This window comes from Myotis brandtii, unplaced genomic scaffold, assembly GCF_000412655.1.
Source record: "Myotis brandtii unplaced genomic scaffold, ASM41265v1 scaffold48, whole genome shotgun sequence".
In the NCBI taxonomy this organism is placed as follows: Eukaryota; Metazoa; Chordata; class Mammalia; order Chiroptera; family Vespertilionidae; genus Myotis; species Myotis brandtii.
Genome location: NW_005368341.1, coordinates 2,762,928 through 2,768,201, shown reverse-complemented (window position 1 = coordinate 2,768,201; position 5,274 = coordinate 2,762,928). Strand labels below are relative to the sequence as shown.

At 41.0% G+C, this 5,274-nt stretch overlaps 1 protein-coding gene across 4 annotated transcripts in view; it reads left to right on the top strand.

Moving 5' to 3' along the window:
* The first annotated feature begins 730 nt into the window (after positions 1–730).
* MIOS (missing oocyte, meiosis regulator, homolog (Drosophila)) overlaps positions 731–5,274 on the top strand; it is a 33,017-nt gene continuing 28,473 nt past the window's right edge. For 3 of the 4 annotated variants that reach the window (XM_014547643.1, XM_014547644.1, XM_005876041.2), the window contains exon 1: positions 731–879. The gene's annotated coding sequence lies outside the window, so the exon portion shown is untranslated. Of the gene's footprint in view, positions 880–2,571; positions 2,622–5,274 lie in introns of all 4 variants that reach the window. The other variant, XM_005876040.2, reaches the window with a different exon arrangement.

Here is a 5,274-nt window from a genome sequence, read left to right as displayed (position 1 = left end):
GCGTGGGATCCGCCCTCGGACTCCCGGTCTCCCCGGAATCGCGACCAGCCCTGCGCTGGTCGTAGTCTATCACCGGTCAGCTCTGTTCTCTGCGTGTAGGAGTCGTGAAAATTACACAAGAGGGTAAATTACACCGAATCGGCCTAGCAAATGATGGCCTTTTGCCTAACTTGAAGGGTAATTTGCATATAGATACAGTGCCTATAGGGCCTAGAAGATGGTGGTGGTTGGAATTTATTGAAACTGCTACTGTTGTTTTTTTGGTCATAGTCAGAAAAGTAGAAAACGACAAAAAAATGCATGTGAAAGCGTGATTGGCTACCTTGTACGCTTAGTATTACAGACCACAGTCCAGTAGCCACGTGCGGTTGAAATAGGCTGTTAGTGTAAAATACACATTGGCTTTCCAAGCTGGTACCCAAACAGAAAAAGTCTCAATAATGTTTACGTTGATTACACATTGAAATGGATAATACTTAAACATTATTAAATTTTTTTTAAATTAAATCTTTATTGTTCAGATTATTACATTGGTTCCTCTTTTTTCCCACCATAACTCCCCTCCACCCAGTTCCCCCCCCCTCCGCCCTCACTCCCCACCCACTGTCCTCATCCATAGGTGCACGATTATTGTCCAATCTCTTCCCGAATCCCCCACACCCCTTTCCCCCCCAAGAATAGTCAGTCCATTATTAAATTTAATCTCATCTATTTCTTTTTATTTTTCAGTGTGGCTACTAGAAAACTATGATTCACACTATTATTTCTGTTGGACAATCCTGCTGTCGGTCTTCTGCTGAGGGACACAGAAGCGACATGGCTTTCCTTAGCTCAGACACCCCTGATGGGAAGTGAGCACTTGACTTGTTAAACTGGAAGGTGAGGATCTAACTATCAGCTGTAATTATTGCAGATTCCACCACCCCTTATGCCCCCAATTTTTCAATGTCTCCAACACTTCAAAAACATTAAATTCTAGGGATGTGTAAGGGACTCATAGTGATACATCGTCTGTGTGATGTGCAGAAGTCAGTTTGATTGTCACAACTTTGTGAGATGGAGATAGGCTAGGTTCTGTCTCCGTTTGATAGTCTTGGAATATTAAAGGACTTGTTAGGGTCTAGCTCAGTGATGGCGAACCTTTTGAGCTCGGCGTGTCAGCATTTTGAAAAACCCTAACTTAACTATGGTGCCGTGTCACATATAGAAATTTTTTGATCTTTGCAACCATAGTAAAACAAAGACTTATATTTTTGATATTTATTTTATATATTTAAATGCCATTTAACAAAGAAAAATCAACCAAAAAAAATGAGTTCGCATGTCACCTCTGACACGCGTGTCATAGGTTCGCCATCACTGGTCTAGCTAGTGAGTGGGCTGGAGGTCTTCTGACCTCAGGTTCAGTTTTCTTTGTTCTCCACCATATTCCTATGAATATGAGCCATATTTATGCTCATGAGCCAGATTCCATATATATTGTGTATTGGATTATAAAGAAAGACATTTTTTAAGAGGGTGCTTTTAGATGTACTTCTCTGCTCAGGGCCAGTTTTATGGTATGCAACCAGTGAGTCACATAAGGCCCATCATTTAGAAGGGCTGTCACCTTAATTTTTTAACAAGGGGGGGTGGCGGCTGTATTTTCAATTTGGGTCGGGCTCTGCAAATGATGTAGCTGATTTTTTTTTCTCTATGCAATAATCTAGAATGGGAGTTGGGAGGTGTTGGACAAGAACCAAAACATCTGGTTTTCACTTTACTTCTGTCTGAAATGAGAAGGGTTTGCTAGTCTCTCTCAAGTTCTTTGATTCTGTATGAGTTACTGTAGTCAGATTTTGTGGATGATACTGTATTTTACATGCATAACATCAAAGAAATCCTGATGATTCTCCATTGAGTGCCGTGTAAATCAAATAGTTTTTAAAATATAGTAATACTTTCTATTTGTTGTTTAGGATGGATTTTTCCGTGTGGCATTAAGTTTTCTTACCATTTATCATTCATGTAAAGCAGCGGTGAGGAAGCTTTTTTCTGCCAAGGATATGTGGATATTTATAACATCATTCTCAGGCTGCACAATTAATCAACTTAAAAATTAGCCTGCTGTATTTGGTCAAACATTTAATTAACTCACCCCTAATGAATGCCTTGGCGGGGCCAGCCCAAATGATTCCTCGGGCCTTATGCAGCCCACAGGCTGGACAGTCCCCACCCCTGATATAAAGAGTATGGTTGTGGGACAGAGGTGTAGATAAAAATATGCTTATTTAAGCAATTATTTTTTAGTGAGATAGGGAGATGGGTCAGATCTCAGGCTACCTCCAATTTAGAGGTTTTCTCTGTTAAGGCATGAGTATGAACCATTTCTTGACAGTATCTGTTCCTTCTTTTTGTTGTCTTAGTTACTATTTATTACATGAGGTGCTTCTCTTCCTTCTCATTCCTAAATTTTTAAATTCTCTTTAAGATTGGACATAACTTCAGCACTAGAATGCAGTCTGCTTGGGCTGCCATAACAAAATACCGTAGACTGAATGGTTTAAACAACAGAAATAACTTTTTTCACAGTTTTGGAGACTGGAAATCTGAGGTCAGGGTGCCAGTGTGGTCCAGTTCAGGTAAGAGCTCTCTTCTTGACTTGCAGAAAGCTGCCTTCTTGCTGTGTCCTCACATGGTGGGGAGAGAGTTTTGGTATCTCTTTCTCATATAAGAGCACCAATTAGACCAGGGCTCCACCTTTATGACCTAATTTAACCTTAACCACCTCTTTCAAGGCTCTGTCTCATGGGGGCGGTTAGGGCTTCAGCATGTGAATATTGGGGAGACACAATCCAGTCTATAGCAGCCACACACCTTATCTGTCCTTGTTCAGTAATGTGTTCATAGCATTTAGAACAGTGTGTAGAACATAGAAATTGCCTAATAAATATTTACAGCATAAATGAAAGACAGTGTATTAGAGTGATCCTCGCTTCGGGTGGCTATTTGTGGGCTCCTGCCCATCACTGGAACAGTTATAACAGTGGACACTTTGCTCTTGACTGGAGCCAGCTTCTCGGAAGGGTAATGGGTAGAAAGATGAGGAGATTGGTAAAACTTGGAGATAGCAGTGATAAGTATCAGAGGGAGCATTTAACAAGTACATTCATTTAATAAGTAATTAAGTACAGTGGGGCCTTGACGTACGAGTTTAATTCGTTCCGAGACCGAGCTTGTTAAGGAGCTCATTAAGGAGCTTGTTAACTCAAATTACTCTGTCAACTCAATGCAAAAAATCGGCCGAGAGCCAGCTGGTATCTCAAAAAACTCCTTAGTCGGGACACTCGTAAGTCAAGCCCCCACTGTATCTAGTAAGGGCCTAGTTCTGTGTTGGGTACTAGAGGTACAAATGGAGAGCAGAAGATATTTTACCTGCTCTTATCCGATATAATAAAAGCCCAGAAAACGAATTGTGGAACGACTGGTCGACCAGTCACTATGATGCACACTGACCACCAGGGGGCAGATGCTCAATGCAGGAGCTGCCCCCTGGTGGTCAGTGTGCTCCCACGGGGGGCCGATCCCCACAGGCCATGCCCCCCACCAATGCACAAATCCCGTGCACCGGGCCTCTAGTGGAGTTTATAATCTAGTAGAAGAGTCAGAGGGGGTGATAGAAAGGGAAGGAATACTGTTCAATGAAAGTATCTAAGAAACTTGACGTAGACTGTGGAGGGATAGCGGATGGTTGATGTCAAGCTTGAGCAAGTGTTAATTTGGCCAAGAAGGGAAGGAAGAATGGAGGGGCTTGCCTGGCCGGCATGGCTCAGTGGTTGAGGTCATGGTTCGATTCCTGGTCAGGGCACATGCCCGGGTTGCAGGCTTGATCCCCAGTAGGGGGGGTGCAGGAGGCAGCGGATCAATTATTCTCTCTCATCATTGATGTTTCTCTCTCTCTCCCTCTCCCTCTCTGAAATCAATAAAAATATATTAAAAAAAAAAAAGAATGGAGGTGCTGTTTACATTCTAGAAAAACCATGTAGCTAAAACATTCAAGGAGAATGGTGTACATTGAGGCTGGAGCAGTAGATAGAGGTCAAAGCATGTGGGGTTTTAAAAATTATGTTGAATATTTGGAGTTCTAGTAAGAACATTTAGAAACCATTATAGGGTTTTAAGCAGGGGTTGGTTAACCTGCTTAAGTTTGTATTTTTAAAAGATCACTGTGATACTGTATGAAGATGAATTTCATGAAAGCCAGAGTAGGAAGGTGAATAAAACAATTCCTGAACCAACACCACAAGCTAGACATTGTTGTATACCTTAATTTCTTATGGGGTCAGTCTGCAGAACTTTGGCACTCAGCAGCTGAGTGGAGGAAAGAGGACAGTAATAATTGAGTTGGTCTAAGGTTGAAGGCAAACTCAAACTGGCACGGAAGTGAAGAAATAGAGGATGCCGACAGGAATGTAATTGAAATGATTGATCTTGGGCTTCAGATCTGTTAAGAAAGGAAATAAGCCAACATACAAATTCTCAAAGGTTTTTTTCCCAGTCATCTAAATTTTGAGTCTATTGAAATTCTAGACTGACAATTTCTGACTGAAACTTTTACAAGATCAAAAAGTAAAGCACGTATGTTTGAGTTGAATTTATTTAGTATATCTTTATTAGGAGTCTGTGCCAGGCTCTATATCTAGAGTTATGAATGAACCGTAGCTTCACCCTTTAAGAACTGACATGAATGTAAAGATACCAATTGTCATGAAGATTGTAAGTATTTTTCTTCATTTTTAATCCAGACTATAATTTGCTCTAGCCAGATTTGGTTAGAAACAGACATTTATATTTTGTAAGTAGCTTTTATTACTAAACTATTATTTTAACATAACTATTTTTAGTTTGTGCTTAAGATACTAGAATACCTTTTTAAAAATCTCATTTTGATAAAGTTTATAGAAATGAAATGCCTCTAATGATTACTTAATTCAGTTTCCCAAAGTGCAATTTGTATACTACTGGTCATAAACAGGATGATTTTAGGTAAAACGTAGTCAAGTATTTTTTAATTTTTTAAGAATAGTTTAGCCCTAACCGGTTTGGCTCAGTGGATGGAGCGTCGGCCTGCGGACTGAGGGGTCCCCGGTTCGGTTCCGGTCAGGGGCATGTACCTGGGTTGCGGGCACATCCCCAGTGGGAGGTGTGCGGGAGGCAGCTGATCGATGTTTCTCTCTCATCGATGTTTCTGGCTCTCTATCTCTCTCCCTTCCTCTCTGTGGGAAATCAATAAAA